This window comes from Pristiophorus japonicus, chromosome 9, assembly GCF_044704955.1.
Source record: "Pristiophorus japonicus isolate sPriJap1 chromosome 9, sPriJap1.hap1, whole genome shotgun sequence".
In the NCBI taxonomy this organism is placed as follows: Eukaryota; Metazoa; Chordata; class Chondrichthyes; family Pristiophoridae; genus Pristiophorus; species Pristiophorus japonicus.
In genome coordinates, this window is record NC_091985.1 from 108,406,018 (window position 1) to 108,432,086 (window position 26,069).

The 26,069-nt window shown below is 48.0% G+C and overlaps 1 protein-coding gene across 8 annotated transcripts in view; it reads left to right on the top strand.

Annotated features, from left to right (window-relative positions):
* Positions 1-26,069, top strand: part of LOC139272658 (potassium/sodium hyperpolarization-activated cyclic nucleotide-gated channel 1-like) — a 609,801-nt gene that overhangs the window by 445,343 nt on the left and 138,389 nt on the right. For 2 of the 8 annotated variants that reach the window (XR_011594930.1, XR_011594929.1), the window contains exon 10: positions 24,999-25,134. The exons of the other annotated variants lie outside the window; for them this stretch is intronic. The gene's annotated coding sequence lies outside the window, so the exon portion shown is untranslated. The remainder of the gene's footprint in view (positions 1-24,998; positions 25,135-26,069) is intronic. 8 annotated transcript variants of the gene reach the window in all.

The following is a 26,069-nucleotide window of genomic DNA, read 5'->3' on the forward strand; positions in this document are numbered from 1 at the left end:
GGTTTTTGGCCAGGGACTCCCGGGTGTCAGTGGGAATGTTGCACTTTATCAGGGAGGCTTTGAGTGTGTCCTTATAATGTTTCCTCTGTCCACCTTTGACTCATTTGCCGTGAAGGAGTTCTGAGTAGAACGCTTGCTTTGGGAGTCTCGTGTCTGGCATGCGAACAATGTGGCCTGCCCAGCAGAGCTGATCAAGTGTGGTCAGTGCTTCAATGCTGGGGATGTTGGCCTGGTCGAGGATGCTAAGTTGGTGCATCTGTCCTCCCAGGGGATTTGCAGGATCTTGCGGAGACATCGTTGGTGGTATTTCTCCAGCGACTTGAGGTGTCTACTGTACATGGTCCATGTCTCTGAGCCGTACAGGAGGGTGGGTATTACTACAGCCCTGTAGACCATGAGCTTGGTGGCAGATTTGAGGGCCTGGTCTTCAAACACTCTTTTCCTCAGGTGGCCGAAGGCTGCACTGGCGCACTGAAGGCACAAGTCAGGAGTGTGATGGAATACTCCCCACTTGCCTGGATGAGTACAGCTCCAACAACATTGAAGAAGCTCAACACCATCCAGGACAAAGCAGCCCATTTGATTGGCATCCCATCCATCACCTTAAACATTCACTCCTTCCACCACCAATGCACTGTGTCTGCAGTGTGTAACATCTACAAGATGCTCTGCAGCAACTTGCCAAGGCTTTTTCAACAACACTTCCCAAATCCATGACCTCTCCCATCTAGAAAGACAAGGGCAGCAAGCGCATGGGAACACCATCACCTTCAAGTTCCCCTCCAAGTCACACACGATCCTGACTTGGAAATATATCGCCGTTTCTTCAACGCACTGGGTCAAAATCCTGGAACTCCCTCCCTAATAGCACTGTGGGAGTACCTTCACCACAAGGACTGCAGCAGTTCAAGAAGGTGGCTCACCACCACCTTCTCGAGGGCAATTAGGGATGAGCATAATTGCTGGCCTTGCCAGTGACGCCCACATCCAGGAACTAATAATTAAAAAAATGATGGGTGATCTGTGCTGTCTTATCCTCATCATTAAATAATGGTTGCAAAGTGTTTGTATCTGGGCTACTGATTGATATAATTGTTGCTGATGCTTTGTGGTTTGGTGAATGGTGCTCCACTGGTTCCCCATGTTGTAAAGCGAGCACATGAAACATTACTAATACCTAAACATAGGCGATACTTTCATACAATCACCATGTATAGGCAGGTTGATGTTCTATATATTATTCCCAGTTGCAGGAAGTCTATGTGCCCCCTCCAATTGCCTCGGGTCTGTTGCATTCCACAATGTCCCTATTTATTCATTTTACCATTTGTGGCCAATTAAAGGCTCTTGCTGTCCCATCTATTCCATGTCTCGTTATCTTCTCTGCAAGTTTGTCATTTAAATATAAGAGCAGTGTGAATTCAGATTCTGTTGCTGTTCCCATGCAGATTCTACTCCACATTCAGAAAGTGTAATATTTTTTGCCTTGCCTTACTGTTTTCTCTTTCAATTTGTAAAAGATCTTCAAACTTCCTCTCAGGCCCTTTCAGTACTCGACCCAAGTTGCCATACTCTTCAGGTATAAGTTTGGTGGCCTTACAAAAAAACTATTGTATTTTTCTAAAATGGTATTAGTCAGGATGTCAATGTCCCAGTAAGAAATCTAAATCTTCAGTTTATCAGTTTGCAAACATTTTGGCAAACTTCACAACTGCCAGTTAAGTGGCAATTTAACTGCTTGAGAAGCATGAAAGAAAATAACTTCTGAGATTCTCAGAGAAAATTTTGATGATTTTCCTTTTACAGTGTTAAGTGTTGATTCAGTTGGTAGCACTTTCATCTGAGTCAGATTGTAGATTTAAGCTTTACTCCAGAACTTGGGCACATAATTCAGGCTGATAATGATAAGATGCTAAACCCAGGCTCTGCCAGTTCCGCTATACTTCAGCAAGCATAAGCACCATGATTCAGCTACCATCACATTGTGAGCAGTCAGCTGAGGATGTCACAGTGTCAATGCTGGCAGTTTAATCAGAAGGATAATCGGTTACTGGCATTAGAGAGCAAGGGTCTCGAATTTCCTTAGGGTTTCTATTGGACTTCTGCTCTATCTCTGGGGAGTCCGGCAGAATTCACTGGAAAACAGCAAGGATCCAGTTGCGCTTGATATCCACCATTTCTGGGGTTTTCCCACCTGAACTACAAGGGGCTGAAGCTCTTACAAGATAAATATCATTTGGAGCTGAGAATGAGGACTCACTATGACAGGAGTTCCCGCATCTCTGGCTCATTCGGTACGCTGACTGAGATGAGGTGTGACAGCATACAGATTGGTGTAAGTGGGACTCGCCAGAAGGGAGGTGGAGAGGAAGACACTTGCACCCATGAAGAATGAAATTTTAAACAAATATGTTGTTTGGGCCCCTTTCATAGGAGGCCAAAAAGGACATGACTAGTGATATGTCCTTACTATACAATGTAAATGCATACGAGGCCCATACTTGAGAGAAGGTCACTCTGTGACCAGTTACCTTTATTACCAAGACCTCAAGTGATGAAGGTAGATGGAGCTTCCCCTTTTATACCTGAAAGTCCAGGTTAGGAGTGTCTCCCACAAGTTCACCCCCTTGTGGTCAATGTTCTCAAGGTGTACAACTTAGGTCAGCTTATACATGGATTACAATGATAGTTGAATACATGACATCACCTCCCCCCCCCAAAGTCTTATTGGGATCACAGGTTAAGTCTCTCTGGTGATTTTACGCTCCCTTGTAGAGCACCTGAGTTGGGGCTCCGGTTGTTGGGCGCTGGCCTGAGTGTCTGCTGTTTGCGGTGCCTCAGGCCTGTCCGGACTGCCCACAGTGACTGGGCTCTCCTCCACTTGGTTCCAGTGTTCGGTCACCTGTGGTGGAGTAAACTCTACGTCGTATTCTTCCTCTGCTTCTTCTATGGGGTTGCTGAACCTCCTTTTAGTTTGATCCACGTGTTTGCGGCAGATTTGTCCATTGGTAAGTTTAACTACCAAAACCCTATTCCCCTCTTTGGCAATCACAGTGCCTGCAAGCCATTTGGGCCCTGCAGCGTAATTAAGGACAGAAACAGAATCATTGACATCAATACATCGCGCCCTCACATTCCTGTCATGATAGTCACATTGTGACTGATGCCTGCTCGCAACAATTTCTTTCATGGTGAGGTGTAAAAGGGATAACCTGGTTTTGAGCATCCTTTTCATTAGCAGCTCTGCGGGTGGAACTCCTGTGAGCGAGTGTGGTCATAGAAACATAGAAACATAGAAAATAGGTGCAGGAGTAGGCCATTCGGCCCTTCGAGCCTGCAACGCCATTCAATGAGTTCATGGCTGAACATGCAACTTCAGTACCCCATTCCTGCTTTCTCGCCATACCCCTTGATCCCCCTAGTAGTAAGGACTACATCTAACTCCTTTTTGAATATATTTAGTGAATTGGCCTCAACAACTTTCTGTGGTAGAGAATTCCACAGGTTCACCACTCTCTGGGTGAAGAGGTTTCTCCTCATCTCGGTCCTAAATGGCTTACCATTTATCCTTAGAGTGTGACCCCTGTTCTGGACTTCCCCAACATTAATAAGAACATAAGAATTAGGAACAGGAGTAGGCCATCTAGCCCCTCGAGCCTGCTCCGCCACCCAACAAGATCATGGCTGATCTGGCCGTGGACTCAGCTCCACTTACCCGCCCGCTCCCCATAACCCTTAATTCCCTTATTGGTTAAAAATCTATCAATCTGTGATTTGAATATATTCAATGAGCTAGCCTCAACTGCTTCCTTGGGCAGAGAATTCCACAGATTCACAACCCTCTGGGAGAAGAAATTCCTTCTCAACTCGGTTTTAAATTGGCTCCCCTGTATTTTGAGGCTGTGCCCCTAGTTCTAGTCTCCCTGACCAGTGGAAACAGCCTCTCTGCCTCTATCCTGTCTATCCCCTTCATTATTTTAAATGTTTCTATAAGATCACCCCTCATCCTTCTGAACTCCAACGAATAAAGACCAAGTCTACTCAATCTATCATCATAAGGTAACCCCCTCATCTCCGGAATCAGCCTAGTGAATAGTCTCTGTACCCCTTCCAAAGCTAGTATATCCTTCCTGAAATAAGGTGACCAAAACTGCATGCAGTACTCCAGGTGTGGCCTCACCAATACCCTATACAGTTGCAGCAGGACCTCCCTGCTTTTGTACTCCATCCCTCTCGCAATGAAGGCCAACATTCCATTCGCCTTCCTGATTACCTGCTGCACCTGCAAACTAACTTTTAGAGATTCATGCACAAGGAGCGCCTAAACTCTGCCAACGTCCGCCACGCGGCCGATGCCATCGAGTCGCTAAAAACAGCTCTGGGCCCTGACTCCGTTAGGTGCATCGAGGAGGCTCAGGCACGTGGGGAGATCCCGTCCGAACTGACCCCCGTCCGGACGGAATTCCTCATCGGCGCCAAACCCCGGAACCTCCCTCGGGGGCCGGCGCCTCACAACTTGAGCCGCCTCAGGGAAATCCCCTCCGTGCCTTTCAGTTCTGCGCGGAGGGGTTTCCTGTACGGGCTGCTCCTGCACACCCTCAACTTTGCCATCCTCGCCGGCCGTCCGGACACGCCATGGCGTACCATCTTGCCGTCCGGAGGAGGCGGGGGTCCCCGATGGAGGGCACTCTACGCAGGGGTCCTCCCACTATTCATCGGGGACTTGGCCTGGAGGGTGGTGCACGGAGCAGTGCCGTGCAATAAATTTTTAAGCCGGTTCACGGACTCCCAGGCCGCCTGCAATTTCTGCGGTCTGGAGGAGTCCGTGTTCCATGTTTTTATTGAGTGCACGAGGTTGCAGCCCCTGTTCCATTATTTGAAGGGGCTGCTCCTGAAATTCTGGCTGCACTTCAGTCCCACACTCCTGATCTTTGGGCACCCTGTGCGGAGGGGAGCGGGTAGGTCCGAAGGCCTCCTCGTAGGACTGCTCCTGGGCACGGCCAAGGGTGCCATCAGCCGGTCCAGGCAGCGGGCGGTCGAGGGGGTCGTTCAACCTGACTGCCTGCCTCTCTTCCGCTCTTACATCCGGTCCAGGGTGTCCTTGGAGATGGAGCACGCAGTGTCCACCGGTACGCTCGCGGCCTTCCGCGAGAGGTGGGCACCGGAGGGACTGGAGTGCATCATCACGCCCGGCAACCAAATTTTAATTTGATTTTACGTTTTAAAGTTTAATTTGTTTTCATTGCCGGTGCTTTTAGTGTCCCCCTCCCCTTTTATAGGGGGCACTGGAAAAATTTGATTTTAGCGCCCCAAAAAAAACCAAAAAAAAGGAAAAAAAAAAAAGGGGCCTTGAAAATGTCTGCTGTGTCACCCAGGCGGGTGGCATGGTTTTAATGTTTATGTTTATTTTCAGGTAAACTCAAAAGAGTTTCATGCACAAGGACCCCCAGGTCCCTCTGCACTGCAGCATGTTGTAATTTCTCCCCATTCAAATAATATGCCCTTTTACTGTTTTTTTTCCCAAGGTGGATGACCTCACACTTTCCGACATTGTATTCCATCTGCCAAACATTAGCCCATTCGCTTAACCTATCTAAATCTCTTTGCAGCCTCTCTGTTTCCTCTACACAACCCGCTTTCCCATTAATCTTTGTGTCATCTGCAAATTTTGTTAAACTACACTCTGTCCCCCCTTCCAGGTCATCTATGTATATTGTAAACAGTTGTGGTCCCAGCACTGATCCCTGTGGCACACCACTAACCACCGATTTCCAACCCGAAAAGTACCCATTTATCCCGACTCTCTGCTTTGTTAGCCAGCCAATTCTCGATTCATGCTAACACATTTTCTCTGACTCCGCGTACCTTTATCTTCTGCAGTAACCTTTTGTGTGGCACCTTATCGAATGCCTTTTGGAAATCTAAATACACCTCATCCATCGGTACACCTCTATCCACCATGCTCGTTATATCCTAAAAGATATTAGTTACACATGATTTCCCCTTCATGAATCCATGTTGCGTCTGCTTGATTGCACTATTCCTATCTAGATGTCCCGCTATTTCTTCCTTAATGATAGCTTCAAGCATTTTCCCCACTACAGATGTTAAACTAACCGGCCGATAGTTACCTGCCTTTTGTCTACCCCCTTTTTTAAACAGAGGCGTTACATTAGCTGCTTTCCAATCCGATGGCACCTCCCCAGAGTCCAGAGAATTTTGGTAGATTATAACGAATGCATCTGCTATAACTTCCGCCATCTCTTTTAATACCCTGGGATGCATTTCATCAGGACCAGGGGACTTGTCTACCTTGAGTCCCATTAGCCTGTCCAGCACTACCCCCTTAGTGATAATGATTGTCTCAAGGTCCTCCCTTCCCACATTCCATGTGACCAGCACTTTTTGGCATGGTTTTTGTGTCTTCCACTGTGAAGACCGAAGCAAAATAATTGTTTAAGGTCTCAGCCATTTCCACATTTTCCATTATTAAATCCCCTTTCTCATCTTCTAAGGGACCAACATTTACTTTAGTCACTCTTTTCCATTTTATATATCGGTAAAAGCTTTTACTATCTGTTTTTATGTTTTGCGCAAGTTTACATTCGTAATCTATCTTCCACTTCTTTATTGCTTTCTTAGTCATTCTTTGCTGTCGTTTAAAATTTTCCCAATCTTCTAGTTTCCCATTAACCTTGGCCACCTTATACGCATTGGTTTTTAATTTGATTACTCTCGTTTATTTCCTTGGTTATCCACGGCTGGTTATCCCTTCTCTTACCGCCCTTCTTTTTCACTGGAATATATTTTTGTTGAGCACTATGAAAGAGCTCCTTAAAAGTCCTCCACTGTGCCTCAATTGTGCCACCGTTTAGTCTATGTTCCCAGTCTACTTTAGCCAACTCTGCCCTCATCCCACTGTAGTCCCCTTTGTTTAAGCATAGTACGCTCGTTTGAGACACTACTTCCTCACCCTCAATCTGTATTACGAATTAAACCATACTGTGATCACTCATTCCGAGAGGATCTTTAACTAGGAGATCGTTTATTATTCCTGTCTCATTACACAGGACCAGATCTAAAATAGCTTGCTCCCTTGTAGGTTCTGTAACATACTGTTCTAAGAAACAATCCCGTATGCATTCTATGAATTTCTCCTCCAGGCTACCCCATGCGATTTGATTTGACCAATCGATATGTAGGTTAAAATCCCCCATGAATACTGCCGTTCCTTTTTCACATGCCTCCATTATTCCCTTGATTATTGTCCGCTCCACCATGAAGTTATTTTTTGGGGGCCTATAAACTACTCCCACCAGTGACTTTTTCCCCTTACTATCTCTAATCTCCACCCACAATGATTCAACATTTTGTTCATTAGAGCCAATATCGTCTCTCACAACTGCCCTGATATCATCCTTTATTAATAGAGCTACCCACCTCCTTTCCCTTCTTGTCGATCTTTCCGAATTGTCAGATACCCCTGTATGTTTAATTCCCAGTCTTGGCCCCCCTGCAACCACGTTTCTGTAATGGCCACCAAATCATACCCATTTGTAATGATTTGTGCCGTCAACTCATTTACTCTATTTCGAATGCTGCGTGCGTTTAGGTAGAGTGTTTTAATACTAGTTTTTAAACCATGATTTTTAGTTTTGACCCCTCCTGCAGCCCCTTTATATTCATACATATTGTCCCTTCCTATCACCTTGTGGTTTACACTTACCCCAGTGCTACACTGCTCCGTTGCCTCCTACCTTTTGCATTCCTTCTTGGGGTTCTGTTCATCTGAGCTCTCACCCACTCTAACTGGCTCAGAGCCCTCTCCTGGGTTCCCATCCCCTTGCCAAGCTAGTTTAAAGCCCTCCCAACCGTACTATCAAAAGCACCCGCGAGAACATTGGTCCCGTCTCCGTTGAGGTGTAACCTGTCCGCCTTGTACAGGTCCCACCTTCCCCAGAAGCGGTCCCAATTGTTCAGGAAACTAAAGCCCTCCCTCCATACCAACGAGAGAGTGGAGAGCACCAGCTCCAACTGTTGCAGGAGAGAGAGTGGAGAGCACCAGCTCCAACTGTTGCAGGAGAGAGAGTGGAGAGCACCAGCTCCAACTGTCGCAGGAGAGAGAGTGGAGAGCACCAGCTCCAACTGTCACAGGACGGGAGAGTGGAGAGCACCAGCTCCAACTGTCGCAGGAGAGAGAGTGGAGAGCACCAGCTCCAACTGTCACAGGACGAGAGAGTGGAGAGCATCAGTTCCAACTGTCACAGGAGAGAGAGTGGAGAGCACCAGCTCCAACTGTCACAGGACGAGAGAGTGGAGAGCATCAGTTCCAACTGTCACAGGAGAGAGAGTGGAGAGCACCAGTTCCAACTGTCGCAGGAGAGAGAGTGGAGAGCACCAGCTCCAACTGTCACAGGAGAGAGAGTGGAGAGCATCAGTTCCAACTGTCGCAGGAGAGAGAGTGGTCGGGATCTATTGGCCAACAGGAGGCATGATAAGTAGCTTTGTAGGGAACCCCCTTGGATTCTGAGCATCCCGTTTGATTATCTGCAATGCTCGTTCTGCCTGGCCGTTTGAGGCCACCTTGAATAGTGCCGTTCTGACATGGTTGATTCCATTGCCTGCCATGAAGTCCTGGAATTCAGTGCTTGTGAAGCATAGGCCATTGTCGTTGACCAAGACATCCGGTAGACCATGGGTGGCGAACATTGCCCGTAGACTTTCTACCGTGGCAGAGGATGTGCTTGAATTCAAAATGGCACACTCAATCCATTTGGAGTAGGCATCTACTACAACCAAAAACATTTTTCCCATGAAAGGACCTGTGTAGTCCACACGGATGCGTGACCATGGCTTGGCGGACCAGGGGCTAAGGGGGGTTTCCTTGGGTGCGTTTCCCAGCTGAGCACACGTGTTGCACCTGCGAACACAAAGTTCCAGGTCTGCATCTATCCCTGGCCATCAAATGTGTGACCTGGCAATTGCCTTCATCATGATAATACCCGGGTGCTCATTGTGAATTTCTCTGATAAACACCTCTCTGCCCCTCTGGGGCATGACTACTCGGTTTCCCCACAGTAGGCAATCAGCCTGAATCGAGAGTTCATCCTTGCGCCTATGAAACGGTTTAAATTCCTCAGGGCATGCCCCGTACGTGGCTGCCCAGTCCCCATTCAAGACACATTTCTTAACTAAAGACAGTAGCAGGTCTTTATTTGTCCAGACTTTAATCTGACGGGCTGTCACAGGTGAGCCTTCACTTTCGAAAACTTCAACAGCCATGACCATCTCAGCATCATGCTCAATTGCCCCCTCAGTGGTGGCTAGTGGGAGCCTGCTGAGTGCATCGGCGCAGTTTTCAGTGCCCGGTCTGTGCCGAATTGTGTAGGCGACTAACATAAGTGCCCACCTCTGTATGCAGGCCGTTGCATTCGCATTTATGGCCTTGTTGTCGGCCAAAAGGGACATTAGGGGTTTGTGATCTGTCTCCAGCTCAAATTTCCTGCCAAACAGGTACTGGTGCATTTTTTTTAACTGCAAATACACATGCTAGCGCTTCCTTTTCTACCATCCCATAGCCCCTTTCTGCCTGGGACAGACTTCTGGGGGCATAAGCTACCAGCTGTAACTGACCATTGGCATTCACATGCTGCAACACACACCTGACCCCATAGGACGACGCATCGCATGTTAGAACAAGTTTCTTACATGGGTCATATAATGTTAACAGTTTGTTGGAGCATAAGAAGTTGCGTGCTCTATCAAAAGCCCTTTCCTGGCTGTCCCCCAAGACCCAATTGCGACCTTTGCGTAGGAGCATGTGTAGTGGCTCTAACAGCGTGCTCAATTTGGGAAGAAAGTTATCAACATAGTTCAGGAGCCCCAGGAATGAATGCAGCTCCATCGTGTTACGGGGTCTGGGTGCCCTCTAGATTGCTTCCGTTTTGGACATAGGTCTGATCCCGTCTGCTGCTACCCTCCTCCCCAGGAATTCTACCTCTGGAGCTAAGAAGACGCACTTCGCCTTTTTCAGTCGCAGCCCTACCCGGTCCAGTCTGCGTAGCACCTCCTCCAGATTGTGGAGGTGTTCTTCAGTATCGTGACCCGTGATGAGGATGTCGTCCTGAAAAACCACCGTCCCAGGAATCGACTTGAGGCGGCTTTCCATATTTCGCTGAAAGATCGCGACGGCCAAATGAATCCTGAACGGACATCTGTTATACTCAAACAACCCCTTGTGTGTCGTGATGGTGGTCAGCTTCTTTGACTCACTCGCCAGCTCCTGGGTCATGTAAGCTGAGATCAGGTCCAATTTTGAAAACATTTTTCCACCGGATAGCGTCGCAAAAAGGTCGTCCGCGCTCGGTAGCGGTTACTGGTCTTGGAGTGACATCTGATTGATGGTGGCCTTGTAATCACCACATATCCTGACCGACCCATCCGCCTTGAGCACCGGCACGATTGGGCTCGCCAGTCACTGCATTCGACTGGCGAGATGATGCCTTCCCTCAGCAGGCAGTCCAATTCGCATTCTATCTTTTCCCGCATCACGTACGTCACCGCTCTGGCCTTGTGGTGTACTGGCCTGGCGTCCGGGTTTATGTGAATCACTACCTTGGCCCCCATGAAAGTGCCGATGCCGGGTTGAAATAATGAGTCAAATTTGTCCAGGACCTGTGAGCATGATACTCGCTCCACAGAAGAAATTGCATTGACATCGCCCCATTTCCAGTTCATGACAGCAAGCCAACTCCTCCCCAGTCGTGCGGGACCATCCCCCAGGACAATCCAGAGTGGCAACCTGTTCTCCGAATCTTTGTGGGTCACGACTACCGTGGCGCTGCCTAGCACTGGAATGATCTTCTTTGTATATGTCCGCAGCTGTGCGTCAATTGGCAATAATTTTGGCCTCCTGGCCTTGGATACCCACAACCTTTCGAACTGTTTGATGCTCATCAGGGACTGGCTGGCCCCCGTGTCTAGCTCCATTAATGCTGGGATGCCATTGAGGAGCACTTTCATCATTATCGGTGGCATCCTGGTATATGAACTGTATATGTGCTCCACATGAACTCGCTGAACTTCAGCTTCCAACGATTTCCCCCAGTATTCATTTGGCCTCGTAGGGCTTACACCGGGCCTGTCCTCCTCGTACATCAACCTGGCTGCAGGCTTCCTGCACATACGCGCCAAGTGACCACTGACGTTACAGTTTCTGCAGGTATATTGCTGATACCCACAGGCTCTGGCTGGGTGTTTTCCTCCACACCTCCAGCATGAGCTGGAGGCCCCGTTGTTGAAAACAAAAGGTCCATTACCAGTCGATCATCTCTGACTGACTCTGTAACTGTCCTTAAGCGCACCATTGACAGATGTTGATGGCCCCATTACTGGCCGCATTGTCCATTGCGATGGCATGAATTGCCATTCAGCTAGCCATTGTCTCTGTTGAATTCGCCCTTTGGGTTCGACTACATGCTGGGGCATGTCCAATTGCCCTTGTCTGCCTAGAGAACTGTGTGCCGTGTTAACAATGTTGACTCTCTGGTTGTTTGCCGCATTTGAGCCAAGATTTTTGTCATACATCATTCTGGTCTCTTCCTCCCCTGAGATAAATGTCTGGGCTATCAGAGCCACCGCTTGCAAGGTCAAGTCTTTGGTCTCAATCAGTTTCCTGAAAACCCCAGCGTGCCCGTTGCCCTCAGTAAAAAAGTCTCGCAGCATCTCCACTCTGCATGCATCTGTGAACTGACATAGGCTCGCCAGTCGCCGGAGATCTGCCATGAAGTCAGGAACACTTTGCCCTTCTCGCCGCCGGTGTGTGTAAAACCGGTGTCTCGCCATGTGCATGCTGCTCGCTGGTTTAAGGTGTTCCCCAATCAACTTACTGAGCTCTTCGAACATCTTGTCCACCGGCTTCTCTGGCGCTAGAAGGTCCTTCATCAGGGAGTACATTCTGGATCCACAAACCGTCAGGAGATGAGCCCTACGTTTGTCGGCCGAATCCTGTCCCAACCATTCCTTAGTGACAAAACTTTGCTGTAGTCTCTCAATAAAGTCGTCCCAATCATCACCAACACAGTACCTCTCTTCTGTGCTGCTAGTGGCCATGCTCGCATGGTTTAAATCCTAGTTGCTCGTCGCCAATGATATGTTCTTACTCTACAGTATAAATGCACACGAGGCCCATACTTGAGAGAAGGTCACTCTGTGACCAGTTACCTTTATTACCAAGACCTCAAGTGATGAAGGTGGGTGGAGCTTTCCCTTTTATACCTGAAAGTCCAGGTTAGGAGTGTCTCCCACAAGTTCACCCCCTTGTGGTCAATGTTCTCAAGGTGTACAACTTAGGTCAGCTTATACATGGGTTACAATGATAGTTGAATACATGACAACTAGGTTCTGGGGCGACAACTTGGATGCCCCCCCCCCCCAATGGTAGGCAGGCGCAAGGTTTTCTGGCTACGTGAGACAGGCAGACACTGGAGGTGCACCTAACTACATCATACAAATTAGATGCCCTTCCACTGAATCTGCAAACTTTAGTGAGGTCAGAACTGTGGCCTACAGACTTTTGAGTTTATCTGTTGAAGAAGCAGCAGACATATACAATGCCCATATTCAATCCAGAATGTCACAAGACTACTGAGAGAAGTGGTCAGCCATGTTTGGTAACAGTGGGTTGCTGTATGTAAAATAACTGTAGGCAGACAGTATCGTTGCACTGGCAAAAAAAAGGACTGCCAGTTAGGCCGCAACCAACAAGATAAGATCTTAAAATACATTACCCGAATGTGGAGCCAGGAGGAGCAGGAATGGTCCTCCCGACCCCCACATTCAAAGGATGCGGGCTGCAGCCAGATACCATAACTCTCCTCCCCAACCACCCCCCCCGCCACGATTATTGCCGCTGCATTCCCCCTGATCGCCACTGATGCCTCACAACCCAATGCCCCCCCACCTCCGCTGGTTCCCTATCCCAGTCTTCCCCATTCCCGGCTGGTCCCCCTTTCCAAACCAAGTCTACATGCAGTCTAACAAGGGGTTCTTAAAGAGATAGCCTGTTAGGCCGCAACCAACAAGGTAAGATTTTAAAATATACTGACCTGAATATGGAGCTGGGATGAGTAAGACCTTCATCTGCATAAAACCAGTGAGCTGTGGACGCCAATTGGCCATCCTGATGCAGCTTGACAGTTGAGGCCTTAGGAACTTTAACCAACTCTGATGCTGAGCCGGCCCGCAGATTGGGTCCGGGGTGGGGTAGGAGTTGAACCAGACAGGACAGGCCCAAGCCTGAGCCTGCAGTATTTCTGCTTTTATTCCTCCTGGTTCCACAGAAACAAAACTATAAAAAGATCACAACATTTTGCCAGCAACTTCCAGTGGTCCCTTTAAGGATTACTGGTTAAGCTGCTAAATCTCAGATCAATTGGGCGGAGCATGCATGGCATAAGCTTTAAGACGTACAAGATTTTAGTACTAAGTAGTGTTATATGAAATGGGCACCACTTTGCAAAATGAAACAATGAATATTAAATATATAGAAAGTAATTGATTGCAACAATTTTTCATGTATTTCCATTAAATGTTATGATCATGGTCTGCTACACATGGCTGCCCAATGTGACAGACAGAATAGTGTGAGTTTAAAATGACCAGATATAATAATGCATTAAAAGAAAAAGAAAACAAAATTGGGAAATAAAATAAATATCTTAAACCTGTTAGCATATACATTCTCTTATTCCCAAAGGTTGTCGGGCTGGGATAAAATCCAGGCATCCTTAACCCCCTGTAGTGTTATGCTTTAGAAACTCACCCACACACCACAGCATTGCAGAATGTAACAACTCTCACTGTTCATCTCTAACTCTACTTTATTAATGGCCCCAAAACTTGCCTGGAATTTTTCAGCTTTATATCTGAGATATTGAACTAGGATTTTACTGAAAGCTTTGTATTTACACTTTCCAAGAAAGAACTGCCATGAACAAATTTCATCCAAATATTTCTTTGTCAAAATACCTCTGCCTGACCACAGCAGCTTGAGGCCCAGGCAAGTTTAACTCTAAGCTTCATCTGTAGGCAATTGGTCAGTTGCCAGCCCGAAATTGTGGGTGGCAGGTGGTCGTTGGCTGCACCAAAGGGACAGTCGCCAGGAACAAGGTAAGTCATGGGGAGGAAGGGCGACGTGGGAAGACTAAACATTCCTTATGGAGCCCGAGGAGCACTCTTAATCCTCCTAGCCCCATTAGGAAAGTAAAAAATATGCCTGTTTGGGCCTCTACTAGCCCAAGATCTCCTTCCCACTGTTTTCACCAGGTGGAAACAAACTATCAGCTTCCCCACACTGGCCACAGTTAAAATTTTTATCTGTGACATGAGATTATTGGAAACTTCTGAAGCAATTGTGGCTTTTATTATATCTCTCATTATGTCAATGAGCCTCAGTACTTGGCCTACTCAAGGGTGTCATGAACCACAACTTCAGTGGATAGCCCTTGTCTCCAAGCAGCCAGCCAGAAACTCTGTTTGGAGGAACGAAGAGCTGAGGGAGAGTGGTCTGGCGCAGGGCGAAAGCTGCCAGGGAATGTGGCGCACACATGTATGATGACCTTCCTATGATTGCAGACGAGCTGCACATTGAGGAATTGGAAGCGCTTGCGTATTGACAAAGACTCCTTGGTGATGTTGGGGTGCCCCGATTGCCACATGTGTGCTGTCGATGACGCCCTGCACCTGTGGGAAACCAACCAGAGTGGCAAAACCGAGCGGCCGCTCAGTAACACCGGCTTCGTCAGCGACAAAGTTGATATAATTGGCTGACTTGTCAAATAGAGCATCGGTGACCTGTGTGATGCAGCTGTGGGCGGCCAACTGTGAGATGCTGCAAATGTCTGCTGCAGATCCCTGGAAGCATGGCCTGAGCCTCCTTTGGCACTGCTCCTCTGTCATGTTGAGGAAACTCATCCTCTGCCTGTATACCCTGTGTTGGGGTTATCACCATGACGCGGTGCAGCCCTGTGCTGATGCGCTCTGTCCTGTGCAGCATCGGGTGGTTGAGGAGAAGGTTGGTGGTGTTATTGTTGGTGCTGCTGGTGTTGGGGCTCATCGTGGTCCGATTCTGAGAATGAAGGTGAGACAGTATAAATGGCACCCATGCTTATGTAATAGATGACAAGTCAAGTAAAGATGACAGAAGCAATCTGTTAATGGTGTGATTGGTTCCACCAATAAGGTGACAGTGGATGCTGACTTTGTATAAAACACTTGCAACTCTAGAAAGCTAACTCTGAGCTGACAATGCATTCAGCAACAGCATTTGCCTTAGCAAAGTAACCAAGTGTCAGTTGGGAGTATTTATTGTGCTTTCCATGCTGTGCACTAATGAGTTCCAAAAATGGCCACTGAACTTCCACCTCAGGTTCACAGACGTAGTTCCCAAGCTGCATGAGTCCCATGCTCATCCAATGAAATTGGAAAGGAAGGTGTAATATATGCACCTGTGAGTATGCTCACAGGTTTGCAGAGCTGCTGAGGCCGATGTCCGCCGCGCGGCCAATGCCATCGAGTCGCTAAAAACAGCTCTGGGCCCTGATTCCTTTAGGTGTGTCGAGGAGGCTCAATCATGTGGGGAGATCCCATCCGAACTGACCCCTGTCCGGACGGAATTCCTCATCGGTGCCAAACCCCGGAAACTCCCTCGGGAGCCGGCGCCTCACAACTTGAGCCGCCTTGGGGAAATCCCCTCCGTGCCTTTCAGTTCTGCGCGGAGGGGTTTCGTGTACGGGGTGCTCCTGCACACTCACCACCTTGCCATTCTCGTCTGCCGTTCGGACACGCCATGGTGCACCATCTTGCCGTCCGGAGGAGGCGGGGGTCCCCGATGGAGTGCACTCTATGCAGGAGTCCTCCCACTATTCATCGGGGACATGGCCTGGAGGGTGGTGCACGAAGCAGTCCCGTACAATAAATTTTTAAGCCGGTTCACGGGCTCCCAGGCCGCCTGCAATTTCTGCGGTCTGGAGGAGTCCGTGTTCCATGTTTTTATGGAGTGTGCGAGGTTGCAGCCCCTGTTCCATTATTTAAAGGGGCTGCTCCTTAAATTCTGGTTGCACTTCAGTCCCACACTCCTGATCTTTGGGCATCCTGTGCGGAGGGGAGCGGGTAGGTCCGAGGGCCTCCTCGTAAGACTGCTCCTGGGCACGGCCAAGGGTGCCATCAGCCGGTCCAGGCAGCGGGCGGTCGAGGCGGTCGTTCAGCCTGACTGCCTGCCTCTCTTCCGTGCCTACATCCGGGCCAGAGTGTCCCGATAGATGGAGCACGTGGTGTCCACCGGTACGCTCGCGGCCTTCCGCGAGAGGTGGGCGCCGGAGGGACTGGAGTGCATTGTCACCCCCAGCAACCAAATTTTAATTTGATTTTATGTTTTAAAGTTTAATTTGTTTTAATTGCCGGGTTTTTAGTGTCCCCCTCCCCTTTTATAGGGGGCACTTGTAAATTATGGTTTTAGAGCCCAAAAATAAAATCTACAAAAATATTAAAAAATACAAAAAACAACAAAAAAGGGCCTTGCGAAATGTTTGGAGTGTCCCCCAGATCGGGGGTCACTTGACCTAATGTTTATTTGTCTCCTCTAAAAGAGTTGCAGAACTTTGGAGGCCAACGTCCGGCGCGCGGCCAATGCCTTCGAGTCGCTAAAAACAGCTCTGGGCCCTGACTCCGTTAGGTGTGTCGAGGAGGCTCAAGCACGTGGGGAGATCCCATCCGAACTGACCCCTGTCCGGACAGAATTCCTCATCGGCGCCAAACCCCGGAACCTCCCTCGGGAGCCGGCGCCTCACAACTTGAGCCACCTCGGGGAAATCCCCTCCGTGCCTTTCAGTTCTGCACGGAGGGGTTTCCTGTACGGACTGCTCCTGCACACCTTTGCAGGACAACCTTGCCATCCTCGTCTGCCGACCGGACACGCCATGGCGCAACATCTTACCGTCCGGAGGAGGCGGGGGTCCCCGATGGAGTGCACTCTACGCGAGAGTCCTCCCACTGTTTATCGGGGACTTGGCTTGGAGGGTGGTGCACGGAGCAGTCCCATGCAATAAATTTTTAAGTCAGTTCACGAGCTCCCAGGCCGCCAGCAATTTCAGCGGTCTGGAAGAGTCCGTGTTCCACGTTTTTATTGAATGTACGAGGTTGCAGCCCCTGTTCCATGATTTAAAGGGGCTGCTCCTCAATTTCTGGCTGCACTTCAGTCCCACACTCCTGATCTTTGGGCATCCTGTGCAGAGGGGAGCGGGTAGGTCCGAAGGCCTCCTCGTAGGACTGCTCCTGGGCACGGCCAAGGGGGCCATCAGCCGGTCCAGGCAGCGGGCGGTCGAGGGGATCGTTCAGCCTGACTGCCTGCCTCTCTTCCACGCCTACATCCGGGCCAGGGTGTCCTTGGAGATGTAGCACGCGGTGTCCACCGGTACGCTCGCGGCCTTCCACGAAAGGTGGGCGCCGGAGGGACTGGAGTGCATCATCACCCCCGGCAACCAAATTTTTATTTGATTTTATATGTTTTAAAGTTTAATTTGTTTTAATTGCCGGGTTTCAGTGTCCCCCTCCCCTTTTATTGGGGGCACTTGTAAAATTTATGATTTTAAAGTCCAAAAAAAACACAAAAAATCCAAAAACCCCCCCAAAAAACAAAAAAAAAGGAAAAAAGGGCCTTGAAAAATGTTTGGAGTGTCCCCCAGATTGGAGGGCACTTGACTTAACTGTTTTATTGGTATCCAAAAGAGTTGCAGAGCTGTTGAGGCCGATGTCCGGCGTGCGGCCGATGCTATCGAGTCGCTAAAAACAGCTCTGGGCCCTGACTCCTTTAGGTGTGTCGAGGAGGCTCAAGCACGTGAGGAGATCCCGTCCGAACTGACCCCCATCGACGGAATTCCTCATCGGCGCCAAACCCCGGAACCTCCCTCGGGAGCCGGCGCCTCACAACTTGAGCCACCTCCGGGAAATACCCTCCGTGCCTTTCAGTTCTGCGCGGAGGGGTTTCCTGTACGGGCTGCTCCTGCACACTCTCAACCTTGCCATCCTCGTCTGCCGTCCGGACACGCCATGGCGCACCATCTTGCCGTCCGGAGGAGGCACTCTACGTGGGAGTCCTCCCACTATTTATCGGGGACTTGGCCTGGAGGGTGGTGCCTGGAGCAGTCCCGTGCAATACATTTTTAAGCCGGTTCACGGGCTCCCAGGCCGCCTGCAATTTCTGCGGTCTGGAGGAGTCCGTGTTCCATGTTTTTATGGAGTGTGCGAGGTTGCAGCCCCTGTTCCATTATTTAAAGGGGCTGCTCCTCAAATTCTGGTTGCACTTCAGTCCCACACTCTGATCTTTGGGCACCCTGTGCGGAGGGGAGCGGGTAGGTCCGAGGGCCTCCTCGTAGGACTGCTCCTGGGCATGGCCAAGGGGTCATCAGCCGGTCCAGGCAGCGGGCAGTCGAGGGGTCGTTCAGCCCAACTGCCTGCCTCTCTTCCGCACCTACATCCGGGCCAGGGTGTCGCTGGAGATGGAGCACGCAGTGTCCACCGGTACGCTCGCGGCCTTCTGCGAGGGGTGGGCGGTGGAGGGACTGGAGTGCATCATCACCTCCGACAACCAAATTTTAATTTGCTTTTATATGTTTTCAAGTTTAATTTGTTTTATTGCCGGGTTTTTAGTGTCCCCCTCCCCTTTTATAGGAGGCACTTGTATAATGTATGGTTTTAGTCCCCAAAAAAACAAGAAAAAAACACAAAAAACACAAAAAAACCCCATAAAAACCCAAAAAGGGCCTCGATAAGTGTTTGGAGTGTCCCCCAGATCAGGGGGCACTTGATTTAACTGGTTAATTTTGTTTCCAAAAGAGTTGGAGAGCTGTTGAGGCCGACGTCCGGCGCGCGGCCAATGCCATCGAGTTGCTAAAAACAGCTCTGGGCCCTGACTCCGTTAGGTGTGTCGAGGAGGCTCAAGCACGTGGGGAGATCCCATCCGAACTGACCCCCGTCCGGACGGAATTCCTCATCGGCGCCAAGCCCCGAAACCTCCCTCGGGAGCCGGCGCCTCATAATTTGAGCCTCCTCGGGGAAGTCCATTCCGTGCCTTTCAGTTCTGCGTGGAGGGGTTTCCTGTACGGGCTGCTCCTGCACACTCTCCACCTTGCTATCCTCGTCTGCTGTCCGGACACGCCATGGCGCACCAGCTTGCCGTCCAGAGGAGGCATGGGTCCCCAATGGAGTGCACACTACGCGGGAGTCCTCCCCCTATTTATTGGGGACTTGGCCTGGAGGGTGGTGCACGGAGCAGTCTCGTGCAATACATTTTTACGTCGGTTCATGGGCTCCCAGGCCACCTGCAATTTCTGCATACTGGAGGAGTCCATGTTCCATGTTTTTATGGAATGTGCGAGGTTGCAGCCCCTATTCCATTACTTGAAGGGGCTGCTCCTCAAATTCTGGTTGCACTTCAGTCCCACACTCCTGATCTTTGGGCACCCTGTGTGGAGGGGAACGGGTAGGTCCGAAGGCCTCCTCGTAGGACTGCTTCTGCGCACGGCTAAGGGGCCATCAGCCGGTCCAGGCAGCGGGCGGTCGAGGGGGTAGTTCAGCTCGACTGCCTGCCTCTCTTCCGCGGTTACATCCGAGCCAGGGTGTTCCTGGAGATGGAGCACGTGGTGTCCACCGGTACGCTCGTGGCCTTCCGCGAGAGGTGGGCGCCGGAGGGACTGCAGTGCATCATCACTTCCGCCAAACAAATTTTAATTTGATTATTATTGTTTAAAGTTTAATTTGTTTATTGTGTCCTCCCCCCGCTTTTAGCCAGGGGGCACTTGTAAAATTTGTGTTTTTTAGTGCCCTAAAAAAAAACAAAAAAAAAAGGGCACTTGAAAAGTGTTTCCCCCCTCACCCACTTCTTCAATCAGGGAGCACTTGATTTAATTGTTCATTTGTTCTCAACAAAAAGAGTTGTAGAGCTGTTGAGTTGTGAGTTGCTTGGCCTGTCACGTGATGTTCACAAGACTCAATAAAACCCCAGCCAGTTGGGTTCAGGGGATCCACGATGAGGCAGATGGTTGTGAGCCTGGTGGATGAACTGGTAATGTGTAATGTGATTGTTAAACCTTTGCTAATAAACCAACTAGTTCTTAAAGCAATGTGTTGCTATTAATTCTCAAGCAAAGAACCCATGAAGCAAATACATTATAGCAGGGTAAAAAAGGCACTTTAGGGCTTGCCAAGTACCTAAGAATCATCTAAATTAGCTCAGCCGCCTCTGCCATTCAGGTTGCTGCTATGCTGGCAAACGTGCCTGAGGGAAAGGCACATGAAGGCGGAATGACAGTGGGTTCCCGACCTGCTCCAAGTTATTTCAACTTTCACTCCCAACCCACCCGGATGGACACCAGAAAATTCCAGCTACGGTTAAAATAGAAGATCATCATCATCATCATAGCAGTCCCTCGGAATCGAGGAAGACTTGCTTCCACAGCATGAGTTCTTAGGTGACTGAACAGTCCAATACGAGAACCACAGTCTCTGTCACAGGTGGGACAGATAGTCGTTGAGGGAAAGGGTGGGCAGGGAGCCTGGTTTGCCGTCTGCTCCTTCCGCTGCCTGCGCTTGATTTCTGCACGCTCTCGCCAACGATACTCGAGGAGCTCAGTGCCCTCCCAAATGCACTTCCTCCACTGAGGGCGGTCTATGGCCAGGGACTCCCAGGTGTCAGTGAGGATGTCGCACTTTATCAGGGTGGCTTTGAGTGTATCCTTGTAACGTTTCCTCTGCCCACCTTTGGCTTGTTTGCTGTGGACGAGTTCCGCCTGCTCCACGACGACATGCAGGCCATGATCCTTACCAACTGATCCATCACAGACCCAATTCACGTCCGGACCGGGGTCAAGCAGGGCTGTGTCATTGCCCCAACCCTCTTCTCAATCTTCCTCGCTGCCATGCTCCACCTCACAGGTGATAAGCTCTCCGCTGGAGTGGAACTAAACTACAGAACCAATGGGAAGCTGTTCAACCTTCGCCGTCTCCAGGCCAGGTCCAAGACCACTCCAACCTCTGTCGTCGAGCTACAGTACGCGGACGACGCCTGCATCTGTGCACACAGAGGCTGAACTCCAGGATATGGTCGACGTATTTACTGAGGCATATGAAAGCATGGGCCTTACCCTAAACATTAGTAAAAATAGAAGATACAGTGGTGATGTCAGCGGGTAAATCACCCAGCCAGTTTTAACTGCCCACCCGCCCAGTTTCCGCCAGGTCGGTGGGATTAAAATGACGAAGCATTGAAAATTGCCAGGTGAGTCACCCTAATGCAGTATTGCAAACTTAAAAGTCAGTTCAAGAATGGTATTGACAGAAAACAGTGCAATATAAGATGAGATCTAAGGAGAAGGGTGGGGAGTAAATGTTAAAAAATGGGAAAGACAATTTTCCAATTAAGTTCCAGGAAGCCTGAGTTGGAGATTATAAATCTGTGGTCCTATCTCCAACTTGTTGTCTCTGAGCTTCCCTATACACATCATGGATTACCACTATATTTTATTATTTTCTGGAACAAAATGTTATGGCTCTGAAATTTCAGGGGGCTGATCTTCCAGAACAAGTGCAGCAGAGCAGAACTCTTGTCTGCCCTAGATCAAATCCATAGACCCCATCCCAAATCCTGTGGATGAGGTGAATTACATAAGCAGGGGTAGAAGTTGAGGATAGTGCCACTGATAGTGAAATGCAACTGGTAGATTCTCCATGCAGGCCTAGGCACCAGATGGTGCACTTCAATCACAGCCTCCCTGTCGAATCTGAGCTTCATCATGCACTATTCTGTCAATCCAGCTAGCTGATATTGTTATAGTACATCCACTACCCAAGGTAGTTCATTTGTGTGACATGCACCTCTTAAGCCCCTGCATTTCTGGCCTGCTCTCTCCTCTTCTCCTGCTGCACTAAGAGATATTTGCTCATAGTCCTCCACACAAGTCTGCATGAGTTTCTTCTTGATAGGTATTTAGTATAGCTTTAATATGGCTTATCAAGATTTTTAAAAATTGCTAATTTCCATGAAGGTGGGAGCAAAACTCAGATTAGCGATACAAACAGATGAACCGTCCATTACCATTTTCTACCTGTTTACGCATATCTACTTATTCATAAAAACTAATATACAGAGGGGAATCTGACAATTATTTTATTATAATTGCAGATGATCTCTATATTTGTCGTTATTAAAAGCTACTTTTGTGACAAGTATCAATGGTGAAAAATTGGTCACCATTTCACTGATACACATAAAACAAGAAAAGAAAAAATACACCACTCAGAATGCATAAAAACGAGTGACTCTCCTGTGGTATTGCTTAGAATCAAAATTAAAATATTGTACATTGAGGATGTAAATGAAGATGTAGAGGTTCAGTCCATGCAGTGACACTAAGAATACAGGAAGGAGTTGGGCAAGCAATCAAGGGTAGCCTCAGACTTTTCATGATATAAGTAACTCTTCGTTTAATTATAGTCCTACTGTTGAGCCTATTTATAGTCATATAAAGGTAGATCTTGTGCTAAGGAACCCCAGTTGCACAGGTGGACAAGGGAGGTTTGTAAAATTAGGTAAATAGATTTTAGGCATGTTTTGCACCCATTTTCTTTTGGCTGCAAGTTTTTGGGGATCAGGGAAGTTTTACAGAACATTTCTTTAGGAAATTAACTAGATGGGATAAAATCCATGATGTGTCTAGGACAGAGAAGATTTGATTGGCTGAATGACCCATCCTTGCCTTCCTTTTTTGTTTTATTGGCAAATGTATATCCTAACATTAAAATATTTCTTTCTCTCATGATTACACTCATTGGCCATTATGAGGGCTCAGCCCTTGCCAGAAAGGATTGCAGGATCACCTCTGGAGGAGGAGGAAGAGGATGAGGAAGAGGGAGGTGGCAGGCAGCAAATCCCCATTCTGGATGGGCTGTCTGTGAATGCCTCACCAGACTCCGATTCCAGTGAATGAAACCCCAGATCCCCATTGTTTACCACTTCCCCATCATCCCATCCCTCTATCACAGTGTCCTCCTGGGCACAAAGCTGAAATGAGAGCCAGCACAAAACACACATTTCTAACAAAAATCATAAATTTATCCGAATGCAATCAAAATTGCAATATCAACTCATCACCGTTGAGAATTCCCTTAGTGTCTGTCGTTCATGTGCCTTTGCCTATTCTAGTGATCCGATGCAGTGCTCCCCCAGTGGCTGCAGCATGGGTAGTGGAAGGCTGCTGACTTTTAGTGTGGGAGGCTACAAATGGCCTTGCATGGAGACCTCGACCAGCTGTGGACCTAGAAGGCCCGGTTGTAGACTGCAGTACTTGGCATGGCAGCAGTGTGGGATAGCTGGATGACAAGCAGCGGCAAGGGCATTGATGGGGTGGCAGCGGTGGAAGCATGAATACTGTTATCCTGAGCGAGGACGGTAAGTTCTTGCTCTACAAACCCACTGCCATTCTCCCTGGCGGCACCTCAGCATTCCTAGTAACCTGCTTGAGGACAGATTGCAGGCCTGCTGCGACACCCTGCAGGCTCTTTTCGACACTTGTAAACCCTACGATGATGGCACCAGCCTGAGCTTATGTGACAGCAAGCTGACACTGTATAGAGAAGTCTGTGCTTCCACTGCAGTATTGTGATGTTGGGTCACTTACGCCCATGATGAAAGCGAAGCCGTGACATCGCTATCACATGTAGCAACATGGCTGAGTCCACAAGGTCTCTCCTGGAGTTGTCCATCATTTCCATCCTGGATATCATGGGCTGCAAGCTCTGCGCAAAGCCCCATCCAACATTGGAGCCAGACGCCTCCATGTTCCTTGACATTGACAAAAAACCCTCTTGCAGGCTTGCCATTGCACCTAGCATTTCCATGTGCATGCCCATCACCCTTCTTTTGATGGTTGCCCTCCGGGGAGCTGTCACTTGAGCTACCCTTTCCCCCTGGCCTGGATGCAGCCCACTCATCCTCCTCTTCTGTGTCGTCCTCTGCCCTCTGCAAGCGGATGTTATAAATGTGAAAAGACAGCATAAAATGCTGGAAATACTCAGTTGATCAGGCAGCATATCGACCTGAGATGCGAGCTCTGTTTTTCTCTCCACAGCTGTTGCATGACCTGCTGAGTATTTGCAGTATGTTCTGTCTTCTCAAAGGCCTTCATTTACCATCCAAGCTCTTGCAAGCATCCAGCAGCACTCGCTACACACATAAAAAACTGATCACATCTATTGCAGCCAGCCACCGCTTCAATAAAATAAAAAAGAAACAGTCCAAACCCTTAAATTCAAACTTACCTGAATGATGTGTATGTTCCTTTAAGAGCCTCAGACATCGCCACTGTCAGCCTGCTTGCACACGAGGTTAACCTAGCGTGCTTAGGACCCAGTGCTGAATTCAGTGCTAGGGTCAAAGTTCGCGTTGGTGATGTTAAGTTGGTGTTGTACACCGAGTGACATCACCACACCGCCATTTTATTTTACAGGACACTGCCAATTACCGGCAGCACAAAAGGGAAGAGGAATATGGCAGCCACCGTGGGACCTGTCACCATTTGGCGAAAGAGCGGTGGCCGCCATTTTATCGCCATTTCATAACGCTATGGGGTGGTGACAAGTGTATGAATTTCGAGACCGATAAGTTTAATCTAACATAGTGGGTGTTGAATCTTTATTCTACAATAATATAATAAAAGTTATATTTGAGTGACAAAGAAATATTTAAATAATATTATCATTAAGTAATATGATGCCATCTACAAATACGATCAAAAACATATTTTAAGAAGTACATTAATTGGAAAGTTATTGGTGCTTTACAAAAATTTACAGGGCTAGAGTTTCCTCAGTTTTTGCATGCTTAACACTCACGTAACATCCATTTTACTGCTGAAATGACGTATAACACCCATATATCGCCCATTTAGCCACAAAATGGAAACTGAGGGGCACTGCCTAAGTTTGGCCATTCGGCGAACCCGTTTTTGGAAGAAAAAAAATGGACAAGAAAAGCAGACATTGCAGCTTCAGAAACATTGGCAAGTAGGAAGGCCTGCAAAAAAGGTAAGTTAAAGTTTTTATTTTTTAATTCTTTTGCAGCAATTACTTATTTAAGGGTCTTGTAAATGTTTTGTAATTTTTGATTTTTTGTTTTTTGCTATTTTTTTTGTATTTGCTCCCCTCCCAGGGCCTGTATTTTTTGCGTTGATAGGCCTCGGACTAAAGTTGGCGACATGTGGTTCTTAACGTTAATTGTTGTGCAATACCGCTTTTTAAGAACAGGCGCATTTCATGGCCAAATTTACCCCCTTAAAAAATGTCTAAATTTTCATTCTTATTTAATCACTATTTTGTCGTTATTTATCAAATAATGACAGGCTGAGGAATTTCTAGCTCTATGATTCTACATTTTTGGTAAGGCTAACTTTAACGGAATGAGACAGAGACTGACGACAAAACTGTTATCGGGTAAAACTTCAGATGAGCAGTGGAAGGTGGTCAAAAAAAATGTTAGCTTAACACATGACCAATATATGCTTCGAATGAGAAAGAGCTTTACTTACCAAATAAAACAGCCATGGTCGACAAAAGAAGTGAGAGATAACATAAAACTAAAGGAAAGACCATATAAAAGTGTAAATCCAGAGGACTGGAAGAGATATAAAAAACAGCAAAGGAAGACAAAAAAAAAATAGTAAGAGCTGCAAAAAGGGAATAAGAAAATAAAATTGCACGGGATATCAAAATTAACACAAAATGTTTTTACAATTATGTTAGAAGAAAAGGGGTAGTCAAAAATAGATGTGGTTAATATTGCAAATGAAAATAAGAAAATGGCACATTGTTGAATAATTACTTTGTGTTAATCTATACAGTAGAGGAAGAGGATAATGGGCTAGACTTTCCATTATTTTTGCATGCATAACGCCCACTTAATGTCCATTTTACCACTGAAATGAGGTATAATGCCCAGATACTGCCCATTTAGCCACAAAATG